The sequence below is a fragment of the Lithobates pipiens genome, unplaced genomic scaffold (assembly GCF_037356315.1).
Source record: "Lithobates pipiens isolate NorthernLeopardFrog02 unplaced genomic scaffold, aLitPip1_a1.2 Scaffold_16, whole genome shotgun sequence".
Classification (NCBI taxonomy): Eukaryota; Metazoa; Chordata; class Amphibia; order Anura; family Ranidae; genus Lithobates; species Lithobates pipiens.
This window is the reverse complement of record NW_027507748.1, coordinates 496035023-496047329: the sequence shown is the minus strand read 5'-3', so window position 1 is coordinate 496047329 and position 12307 is coordinate 496035023. Positions and strand designations below refer to the sequence as shown.

Genomic DNA, 12307 nt, shown 5'->3' with positions numbered 1-12307 from the left:
CCCCATGCTGTTTTTTTTTTTTTTACATTTTTGTATTAGTGTTGTCTTTTTTTTTCTTTATAAATGTCAGTTTTGCTGCAACAGGTTCTATATATGGTACAGATGCACAACTTTACAGGCAGACTAAGGGGATCCTCAGGCATTATATTTAAAATATTTTTTTTATTTTTAGTATTTCACTTTAAGAATCATTAACCACTTAAGGACTGAGCCTCTTTTTGAGATTTGTTGTTTACAAGTTAAAAACTGTTTTTTTTTGCTAGAAAATTACTTATAACCCCAAACATTATACATGTTTTTTCTAACACCCTAGAGAATAAAATGGCGTTTGTTGCAATACTTTCTATCACATCGTATTTGCACAGTGATTTTACAAGCACACATTTTTCACAAAAAAAAATAAGGCAACAGTAAAGTTGGCCCATTTTTTTATATTGTGAAAGATAATGTTATGCCAAGTAAATTGATACTCAACATGTCACGCTTCAAAATTGCACCCGCTTGTGGAATGGCCACAAACTTTTACCCTTAAAAATCTCCATAGGCGATGCTTTAAAAATTCTACAGGTTGCATGTTTTGAGTTAGAGAGGAGGTCTAGGGCTAGAATTATTGATCACACTCTACCAATCATGGTGATACATCACATATGTGGTTTGAACACCGTTTTCATATGCGGGCGCTACTCAGGTATGTGTTCACTTCTGCACGCAAGCTCAGCAGGACGGGGCGCGTTTACATTTTTTTTTCTTATTTATTTTACCTTTCATTTTTTATTTTCACACTGTTCTTTTAAGAAAATTTGTGTCACTTTTATTCCTATTACAAGGATTGTAAACATCCCTTGTAATAGAAAAAAAGCATGACGGGACCTTTTAAATATGAGATCTGGGGTCAAAAAGACCTCAGATCTCATATTTACACAAAAATGCAATAAAAAAAATTACATTTTTTTGTCATTTAAAAAAAATGGCCCTTTAAGACCTATGGGAAGAAGTGAAGTTTTGACGTTGCTTCCTCCCTGCAATGGCATGGAAATGGGTGGGGCCATCTTCCCCTCACTCATCTCCATGCCAGTGACGTCATAGGATCCGATCACCTCTGCCGCTGCTGATGGCTCCGGTAAGTGGGGGAGGGCATCGGAGAGTGACGGGAGGGGGGGCCCCTCTCCCGGTTCCGATAAAGTGATCTCACAGTGCCATAGCTGCTAGCTGCTGCCATAACAACGATATTCCTCTTCGAAGTTAGGACGTATATTGGCATGCAGCAGTCTGGAAGTGGTTTAAATCACTGCACCTGTAAAAACAATCTTTTCAAAAAAAAAATTTGCATTGGTACATGTCCCCCAGGGCAGTACCTGGGCACCCATACCCGTTTTATGGCCAATAGCTTGCATATAAGCCTTCAAAATGGGCACTTGATTTTTAAAGTTTGGGTCCAAACTTTAGAATTTATTAGGGTTCATAGTTTGGGTCCGAACTTTTGCGATGTTTGAGATTTCTGGCACAAACTGAACTGGGGGTGTTCAGCCCAACACTACATATGGGTATAAGTTCTTACATCTGAACAAACATATAGTAGTATATATGCACATATTTCTGGTGAGCATCTTGTAGATTAGCTTTATATTTCAAATGCCTATAATATGTATAAAAGACATATAGACTACAGGATGCTTTCAATATCTGTCAACTTCTAGAGTCAAATAATGTATTAGCAGTTAATTGGTTCAAGAATTACTGAATGAATACAAATTTTAATAAGCTTTAACATGTGCTAGCAAAGGCAAACTGTGATTTTTTTCTCTGGGCACTTACCTCAAGGTTAGGGATGAGCCCAGTGTTCGATTCGAACCCATGTTCGAATCGAACATCGGCCGTTCGTCCGTTCATCGAAACCAGAACTTTGTGGGCCGTTCGCATCAAATTCGTGTGATATGAACGGCCCACAATGCACTGCGCCAGTCGCAGTGCATTGCTGGCTGATGATTGGCCAAGCATGCACTGTGACCCCGCATGCTTGGCCAATCACAGCGCCGGAAGCGAGGAGAGCCATAATTGGCCACAGGTTGGATGCCTGTGGCCAATTATAGCTCAGGGGGTTTAGTACATGCCCACACTATATAAGGCTGCCAGCGCGGCGGCCTTGTGTAGTGTGTTGCGGCGTTCATAGAGAGAAGGATAGGCAGGGACAGTGTCAGCTGTGCTTTACTTCTTTAGATAGTTCTGTTACAGGGAGTGTAGTGTTCAGGGAGAGAGCAGGATAGGCAGGGACAGGGTCAGCTGTGCTTTACTTCTTTAGATAGCTCTGTTACAGTGAGTGTAGTGTTCAGGGAGAGAGCGGGATAGGCAGGGACAGTGTCAGCTTTGATTTTCTTCCTAATCTAGCGCTGTTACAGTGGGTGTAATGTGCCTCCTGCACAGCATACACCTGAATATACCCCCCCTCATTGCTGGTGTTGTGTAGTTGATTTGTGCAACACAGGCATCTGCCTAATATTCAGTCAGTGTAGTGTGCCTCCTGCACAGCATGCACCTGAATCTACCCCCTCGTTGCTGGTGTTGTGTAGTTCATTTGTGCAACACAGGCATCTGCCTAACATTAACATAACATATTTTGGGTGCGGAGTTCCCCTTAATATCCATACAAGACCCAAAGGGGCTGGTAATGGGCTGGGGTAGGGGGGCTGATGGGGTAGCCATGCCATTTTTCTCAAAGATTTTCAAACATATTGCAAGGACAAGACATTACATTAAAGTCGCAAAGCAGTTTTAAATAGCTTTTTTGCCTTTACAAATGTAATTTTGTGCAGGGACTGTTCTAAACATGGGAAACACATGCCACTTCACGGGCATACTTTAGACACCCCCCAGGTACGATATTTAAAGGAATATTTCACTTTTTATATTTATACTTTTTTTTCACTTTATGCATCATTAAAATGACTGCTCCAGAAAAAACATCAGTTTTTAAAACTTCCTTCTGCATTGATACATGTCCGCTGGGGCAGGATCCGGGTCCCCAAACCTTTTTTAGGACAATAACATGCATATTGGCCATTATAATTAGCACTTTAGATTTCGAACGTTCGCGTCCATTGTAATTAATAGGGTTCTAACGTTCGTGCAAACTTTCGGTCCGTTCGCAGGTTCTGGTTCGAACCGAACTGGGGGGTGTTCGGCTCATCCCTACTCAAGGTTGTATTAATAGCTTTTGACTAGTAGAATACCATGGAACAGTGTAATCCTGTGCAGTGATCTGCGATAATGCGTTTTTGACTCTGGTCCCTCTCCTCAGGGTGAGCAGGTTTCTATGGTACCAGATGGTGTGATGTGCATTTGCACTCTCCGTGTGCATGCATATGACAGCCAAGTTAACAGTAAACTAAGCATGTAGCATTTGAAAAAAAGGCATTAGATGGAAAGAGGCTAGGAAACAGGGGTGGAGGAATAGATAATACACAAGTACATGTGTGTACATAGTCTCAAGCAAAAGGCTGTACTGATGCGTAGGTAGAAAAGGTGTGTGTTATTAGGAAAATAGCTTTATCTACCCAGTCATCAGCCCATCATATATGCAGGCTCGGCCTAATTGTTTGATGTGCTGATTCTCATATCTCACAAGTCTATCAGACAAGGTCAGTCTTATTGAAAACAACACACATTGCAGTCTCCAATGACTGGTAAACACAGACCAGGTTTTCTAGAATGTCTAACAAATCATTTTCATTAATAGCAAGCTAGTGGTACTTTTTGTTACTGATAATAATTATTTGATTTGGTTAAGTTGCCATAAGCCCTGCTGATTCACGTGAAGTGTTGTGTTTAATCATGGATATGCTTAAGTAATTAAACAAAATTAACTTAGATAGATAGATAGATAGATAGATAGATAGATAGATAGATAGATAGATAGATAGAATAATTTATGAAAACGCAAGTGATTCAAGTGATTATGGGACTTGAATAAGTTTAAAATCTAATTGGCAATAATCTAGGGGGGCCTGCCTAAAAAGAAACTATTGCTAACATAAGGAAACTATGTAATTCCACATTTACCCATTTGAACTTCCACAACTAAATTGTATTTTGTGTTTAGTAGTATGTTTAACATACAGATTTTGGAGGTAAACTCTATGTATTTTTTAACTTACCAATTAGACAGAAAATAACGTAGCAAGCTAAAATCTGTGACAATAAATAATAGGATGACCACACTAGTACAAAACACCTATAGAAGAGTCATGTTTGCTTACTTTATTTTAAGTACATATCAGAATAGATGTAGGCATAGAACCTTGTTGATGAGAATGCAAGCTAGTCACATAAGTTTAAAGTGTACAATAAAGTACAATCCATTGTCTAATAATATAGGGGTCCATCCATTTGGGAACAATGGTTGCCTTCTAGGTTCCTCATCCTTATGACTTTAATCTAAGGGGAAACTTCATACAGCTCAACCACACAACTGTGAGCCATTGCTGACACCATCATTGGATTGTTGTTGGACCTTTGTTGCTCAATATCTCATCCAAAGTTTGTTTCTGCTTCCTTGGAATTTATGCTAAACACTTGGTTAATAACCAACTTACTGTAAGTTGTTCAGCACTGAGGCTCTCTGTAAAGCAGGGGCTTCCCACAAATGCTGCCTCCAAGACCATGAATAAAGACATGGGTGACAGGGGTATTGTTTGAAAACAGTGGAAAACTGGAGGGACAGATGAACAACACTATAATAGAAGTGATGTAAAGGAGAAACAAAGGGAAAATAGAGCATAGGTTTACAGAAATTACTGAAAATCCAGTTACTGGAAAACTGACCAATAGATGAAGGAAGCAGTGGAGCACTGAATTAAGATAGTGAGGCAGAGTCAGAAAATGTTAGAATACTGGAAAATAATTAGTCATTGCATTAGAAAAGCGGATCACAGAGGATAAAAAGTCTATTGAAGTGGAATTGGACACAAGTTCCAGTGAAAAATGCTCCAGAAGCGCTCATCTCTTGTTGTCTTTATTTTTCTTCATTTTTCATTTATTCATTCAATTGGTATACTTATTGGTTGCTTTCTTTTAAACCTTGTCAAATATATGCTAGAGATGTAGGCAGTTGAAGATATATGCAAATCTTGACTTTTCTAGTAAAGTCAAGCTTGGTCACACTTACAGCCAGTGGCCGCTGGTGCTTAAAATTTTTTTTTTTTTGGGGGGGGGGGGGGGGGCGCAAAAAATCTGTAAAATTCTGAAAAAAACCCCATCAATTGCAGCCTCACTACGCCCATCAAACGCAGCCACTGTGCCAATCAATTGCCGCCACTGTGCCCATCAAACGCAGCCACTGTGCGCATCAAACGCTGCCACTGTGCCATCAAATGCTCCCACTGTGCCCATCAAATGCTGCCACTGTGAAATCAAATGATCCCACTGTGCCATCAAATGCTCCCACTGTGCCATCAAATGCTGCCACTGTGCCTATCGAATGCTGCCACTGTGCCATCAAACGCTGCCACTGTGCCCATCAAATGCTGTCACTGTGCCATCAAATTCTGCCACTGTGCCCATCACATGCTCCCACTGTGCCCATCAAATTCTGCCACTGTGCCCATCAAATGCTGCCACTGTGCCATCAAATGCTCCCACTGTGCCCATCAAATGCTGCCACTGTGCCATCAAATGCTCCCACTGTGCCATCAAATGCAGCCACTGTGCCCATCAAATGCTGCCACTGTGCCATCAAACGCTGCCACTGTGCCCATCAAATGCTGTCACTGTGCCATCAAATTCTGCCACTGTGCCCATCACATGCTCCCACTGTGCCCATCAAATTCTGCCACTGTGCCCATCAAATGCTGCCACTGTGCCATCAAATGCTCCCACTGTGCCCATCAAATGCTGCCACTGTGTCATCAAATGCTCCCACTGTGCCATCAAATTCTGCCAATGTGCCCATCCAATGCTGCCACTGTGCCCCCCGCCTGCTCGCTGTCTGCCCAGCACTTACCCTGTCTCAGTGGGGCAGCGAGTGACTGTGGCAAGCGGTGTCCTCCATGATCCTACATGTCCTTGGTGTCTTCTCCCATAAACTCCTCCCGTCACCTCCTATGATTGGACACCTGAAAGGTGTCCAATCACAGCGCCTGTCGTTTCAGCCAATCAGGTGATGGGTAACAGACCCAAGCACCTGATTGGCAGAGAGGTGGTTCAGTGTTAGGAAAGCAAATATTAATTTTCTTTTCTAACACACCTGGGTGAACTGCAAGTGCCAAGCATGGCGCTCACAGGTCAACTTTTTTGACACTTATTAGAGCCTATGGCTCTAATCAGATGCTTCAAAAACAACCCCCACCACTGTAATTTAGGCGCTCAGCTCCCTAAAAGGGGCCGTGCGCCTGAATAGGAGATGGCAGCCAGGAATAGATTCATACAATGCATGAATCTATCGATTGGTCATATGGGGGGTGGTTGGAGAGAAGAGGCGGTGCCATGTGCCCTTATGGACACACCGCCACTGCTTAAAACCACCTCCTGACATTGTTATTTTCATTTAATGGGAGATCACAATGACCTTTATGAAGGATTGGGAAATTAAGTGGATATGGATAAGTTATATATATAGTTACATAGTAGGTGAGGTTGAAAAAAGACACAAGTCCATCAAGTCCAACCTATGTGTGTGATTATATGTCAGTATTTCATTGTATATCCCTGTATATTGTGGTCATTCAGGTGCTTATCTAATAGCTTTTTGAAACTATCGATTTTCCCTGCTGAGACCACCACCTCTGTAGAAGGGAATTCCACATCCTTGCCACTCTTACAGTAAAGAACCCTCTACGTAGTTTAAGGTTAAACCTCTTTTTAATTTTAATGAGTGGCCACATGTCTTGTTAAACTCCCTTCCATGAAAAAGTTTAATCCCAATTTTGGGGTCACCAGTATGGTATTTATAAATTGAAATCATATTCCCTCTCAAGCATCTCTTCTCCAGAGAGAATAAGTTCAGTGCTTGCAACCTTTGCTCATAACTAATATCCTCCAGACCCTTTATTAGTTTTGTGGCCCTTCTTTGTACTCGCTCCATTTCCAGTACATTCTTCCTGAGGACTGGTGCCCAGAACTGGACAGCATACTTTAGGTGCGGCCAGACCAGAGTCTTGTAGAGTGGGAGAATTATCATTTTATCTCTGGAGTGGATCCCCTTTTTAATACATGCCAATATTCTGTTTGCTTTGTAAGTAGCAGCTTGGCATTGCATGGCATTGCTGAGCCTATCATCTACTAGGACCCCAGGTCCTTTTCCATCCTAGATTCCCCCAGAGGTTCTCCCCGCAGTGTATAGATTGCATTCATATTTTTGCCACCCATATGTGTTATTTTCCATTTTTCTACATTAAACCTCATTTGCCATGTAGTTGCCCATCCCATTAATTTGTTCAGATCTTTTTGCAAGGTTTCCACATCCTGCAGAGAAGTTATTGCCCTGCTTAGCTTAGTATTGTCCACAAATACAGACTTTGAACTGTTCACCCCATCCTCCAGGTCATTTATGAACAAAATAAATAGGATTGATCCAAGCACATTACCCTGGGGGACGCTACCACCCACCCCTGACCATTCTGAGTACTCCCTATTTATCATCACCCTCTGAACTCGCCCTTGTAGCCGGTTTTCAATCCATGTACTCATCCTATGGTCCAATGGACCTTATTTTGTACAGTAAACGTTTATAGGGAACCGTGCCAAATGCTTTTGCCAAATCCGGAAACACCACGTCTATGAGCCTTCCTTTATCTAGATGGCAACTCACCTCCTCATAGAATGTTAATAGATTGGTTTAGCAAGAATGATTCTTCATGAATCCATGTTGATTACTGCTCTCATTATTAAAATCTTTTATATATTCCCTTATCATCCCCTCCAAGAGCTTGTATACTATTGATGTTACACTAACTGGTCTGTAATTCCCAGGGATGTATTTTGGACCCTTTTTAAATATTGGTGCTACATTGGCTTTTCTCTAATCAGCTGGTACCATTCCAGTCAGTAGACTGTCAGTAAACATTAGGAACAATGGTCTGGTAATTACTTGACTGAGTTGAAATTTTAGAGAAAGAGTTTGCATAAAGTTTCAAAGAGTAAAAGTTTGCATAAAGTTTCAAAGAGTAAAAGTTTGCATAAAGTTTCAGAGTGCTGTATTTCTGGGCTGACTGAACATTTAAATGTGGTATTTTTTTTTTTTATATGAGTAGATTGAATTGATTGGGTTAATGGGAGTGGTCCTTTAAGTTTAAACGTGTTTCTTTATTGCTTATTGGTATAAAAGATGCAATGAAAAACAGTCATGGCTAGTGAATTTTCAAGTGTAGCCCAAGGTATTGTTATCAGTATCTGAAGAAGGTAAAGTGGAAGGGTGGACCTTTGGGTTAAAATGTTTCAGTACAAGTAAGACATGAAATAAACAGATACTTATTACTGGAAGTTTTGTTCTTCTTTCAACTGATTAATTAACATGAACCTTTATTTATTTTTTTAGGAAGTTTTCTGTCATGATGATCTAACAGAGAGTTGAGGAGATGGACAACTGTGGAACAAGAAAAAAAATATTTAGGTTAGTCCAGCAGTTTTCTCCCTATATATATTACATACTATATGTTTTGTTTAAATGAAAATGTAATTGACTTTAAGCCATGTAATTTATTTTGTAAGGTTGTGTTTTTTGAATGCTTTGTGAACATAATCTAAAAAGCTGTAATATTACCAGTGAAGGAATGAACAGACTTATTGATGCTGAGAACATTAGTGTTCCTGCTGATCAATTACCGTGAATCTTCTACCTTTAAACTGAGCTTATAATGCATTTTAGAATAGGTCAATAACGTCTCCTGTGCAAAGTAATATGTCTAATTTGCTTCCATTTATCATGCATTTAGTTTAGTACACTTGAAAAATTAACTTGCAGTAAAGAAATATTAATTCGGAGTGCTGCTTGGGATAATTCACTATGCAAAGAAAAAATAAAAATAAAAGAAACTGGGGTCGATTCACTAAACCAATAGAAAATGATAATTTAGCAAAGTGAAGCTATGTTGACTGTCAATGCCCAATCATGGGCAGGAGACTTAAAAAATATATATTTTTCCTTGCACATGATTGGATATTTTAAGTGAACACTGTTTCACTGTATTCACTAGGCTATGGTAATAATATCTACTCTCTAAGGAATTTAGCATTAAATAACACATGGAAGATATTAAAGGGTCTATTTGTAAAAAACATACTGTGCAAATGTTTTAGCATTTGTTTGAAAGTCATGAATAATACCTGTAATGTTTGTAATATGAAATGTGAAGGTGTGGCAGACAATGAGTGGTTAGTAAGGTGAATGAGACTAGCAGCAGCATTCATGATAGACTGAAGTGGGAATAGCCTGTGGAGAGGTAGGCCTATGAGAAAGGAATTGTAATAGTCAAGATGAGAGATAACGAGGGAGTGAATGAGTATCTTGGGGGTTTCATTCATTAAAAAAGGGGCGCATTTTAGAGATGTTACAGAGCTGAAGTCAACAAGCTTTTGACAGCAATTGTATTTGGGACCGAAAGGACAGTTCAGAGTCTAGGATTACACCTAATGCCCTGGCAGAAAGGGAGGGACTGATAGTTAAATTTTTTCATGAGCTCAGCTTTAAAAATTTTGTTCAAGAAAGTAGTGCAACATCCATATTTATATGCCAGTTAGTAAGTTTCGTAAATTAGTAATGCAAGAGGAGACTGAATGGGTGAGGAGTAGGCAGATAGATTTGGGTGTCATCAGCTTAGAGATGGTTTTGGAAGCCATGGGAGATTATCAAGTGACAAAAGAGAGGAGGTATAGATAGAGAAGAGTAGGAGTCCAAGGACAGAGCCCTGGGGGACCTCTACAGAAAGAGGAAGTGTAGAGAAGACAGAGTTACAGGTAACACTGAAATGTGATAGGAGAACCAGGATAGCACATGATCTTTTCACTTGTTTATTTATACATGTTTATATGCGACATAGGCAGATATGTATGTGTTTTGTTATAGGTTCTTTCTTTTTAGTCATACCTGAATCACATGCAACAGGAAGCATGCAAATCAATGATTAGTGTCACCTGCCACACAATTAGGTGGGGCGTTATAAGGATGGTTATGCTGTTATTTCTGTGTAATGATTAAGTGCACCTGAAATGTCTACCAGTTCTCTGTTTTTGTCAACACTTGGGATGTTCTGAATAAAAGAATTTTGATCGATTACGTAGTGCAGCCATTTCTTCCATTATAGAACCAGGATAGAGCAGAATCTTGGAGGCCAAGGACGTGGAGTTTATTGAGAAGGAGCTGGTGGTCAACAGTATCAAAGGCCACAAAGATGTCTAGCATGGATTTTAAGGGGAACCCCGTGCCAAAAAAATGGCATGGGGATCCCCCTCAAAATCCATACTAGACCCTTATCCGAGCATGCAACCTGGCAGGCCACAGTAAAAGATGGGGGAGGAGAGAGCGCCCCTCCTCCTGTACTGTACCAGGCCACATGCCCTCAACATTGGGAGTATGCTTTGGAGTCCCCCCCAAAGCACCTTGTCCGCATGTTGATGAGGACAAGGGCCTCCTCCCCACAACCCTGGCCGGTGGTTGTGGAGGTCTGCGGGCGGGGGGCTTATCAGAATCTGGAAGCCCCCTTTAACAAGGGGACCCCCAGATCCTGGCCTCCCCCCTGTGTGAAATGGTAAGGGGGTACAAAAGTACCCTTACCATTTCACCAAGAAAGTGACAAAAGTGTTAAAAATGAGGGGGACCCCCACGCCATTTTTTTTTGTGTGGGGTTCCCCTTAAAATCCATGCCAGACCTGAAGTGCCTGGTATTTGTTTTGAGGGGGACCCCACGCCATTTTTTTTGGCATGGGGTTGCCCTTAATATCCATATCAGACCTGAAGGGCCTGGTATGGAATTTCGAGGGACCCCCACGCATTTTTTTTTCTTCATTTTTTTTTCTTAATGCTAACATGACCTGTGTGCAAATAGCCTTAAAAAAAACCCCATAGAAGTGAACCAGCACAAAAAAAAGTGAATGTACACGGCTTGACATTTACTAAGATTTTGCTATCGCAGTGAACCAGAGCATTCAAGCGGCGCAAATGCGGCTTGTACATGTGCAGTGCATAAATTGACCTAGCGCAGTTTCAAGTGTATTTGCAGGCGCAGCAAGCTTGCTCAGAGAAAGTTACTTTTCCATTGTATTTTGGCCATATTTGTTACTTGGACAGCTATATCTATACTTCCTCACATCACCCACATCACCCCCATAATATTGGCACTTCCAGCTTCTTTTAATTCTGAGTTGAAGAATGCGTGCACCAGGTCTATAGCGGCGCACAGATCGCGGCCGCCTATGCGCCGGCCTGCTAATAGTAAATAGGGAATTTTGCTGTGTTACAGGCGCAAATGCTTTGTGAATACGAAAACGGCTGTTGCGCGTCGGCGTGCGCCGCAACTCATGGCACAAACCCTTTGTATCAGCCCCATTGTCTCTTTAGGTCCAATGTTCTTTAATTCTTTTGGTCAAATGTTTATAGGGCTATTTTATTTTTAGGATCACATGTTATGGAATGTTTCATTCAATTCATGGAAAGCAAAAAGTAGAAACTGACATTTCACACATATTACAAACATTACGGGTATTATTTGTGACTTTTGCTTAAATGCTGAGACGTTTATAGTGTAATTTATTTTAAAATAAACCCCTAAATGTTGTGTAATGTTGTGCTTATAATTTTATACTTGTTAATATAAAATGAACTAGTAAAAGTGTGCAGGCAGCTGTAAGCAGAAACCTACTGTATATTTCTAACAGCTGCAGGCATTGTCATAGTAATCTCTGTAAGAGATGAAAAAAATGATCAAAATCCCTATTGCCAGAAGGCTGCCCATTCCTCTCCTGTGATCCCGATTATTTCTGTTATTTTTTTAACTTACTTTTTAAGGAATGCAGAAATAAAACCTCCAATTGATAAATCAGCATAATCCAGGCATGTTAATCTACAGTTTCACTGTAAGATGGTAAGGAGCACGTGGCCCCTAGCTGTGCTGAAATTAAGCCTGTACACACTTCAGGGCCCATTCATTATGCCATGTGTGGGCCAAACCGACTTAACCCTGTGTGAAACACGCTTATCAATACCTGAGGCCAGGCGGAGACTAGAGTCATGTGAAAAGTCTAACCGTGTGCAGTAAAATTGTCTTGTCCCTTGTCACTACACCCTGTAACTTGGTAGATTTTGCATTAGGAAGGCCTTGTT

General features: G+C 40.7%; 1 long non-coding RNA gene across 2 annotated transcripts in view; it reads left to right on the top strand.

Moving 5' to 3' along the window:
- The window catches only part of LOC143983407 (uncharacterized), a 450976-nt gene that overhangs the window by 273513 nt on the left and 165156 nt on the right, over nucleotides 1-12307 (top strand). For both annotated transcript variants that reach the window (XR_013274604.1, XR_013274603.1), the window contains one exon: nucleotides 8528-8602. This is a non-coding gene — a long non-coding RNA (uncharacterized LOC143983407). The remainder of the gene's footprint in view (nucleotides 1-8527; nucleotides 8603-12307) is intronic.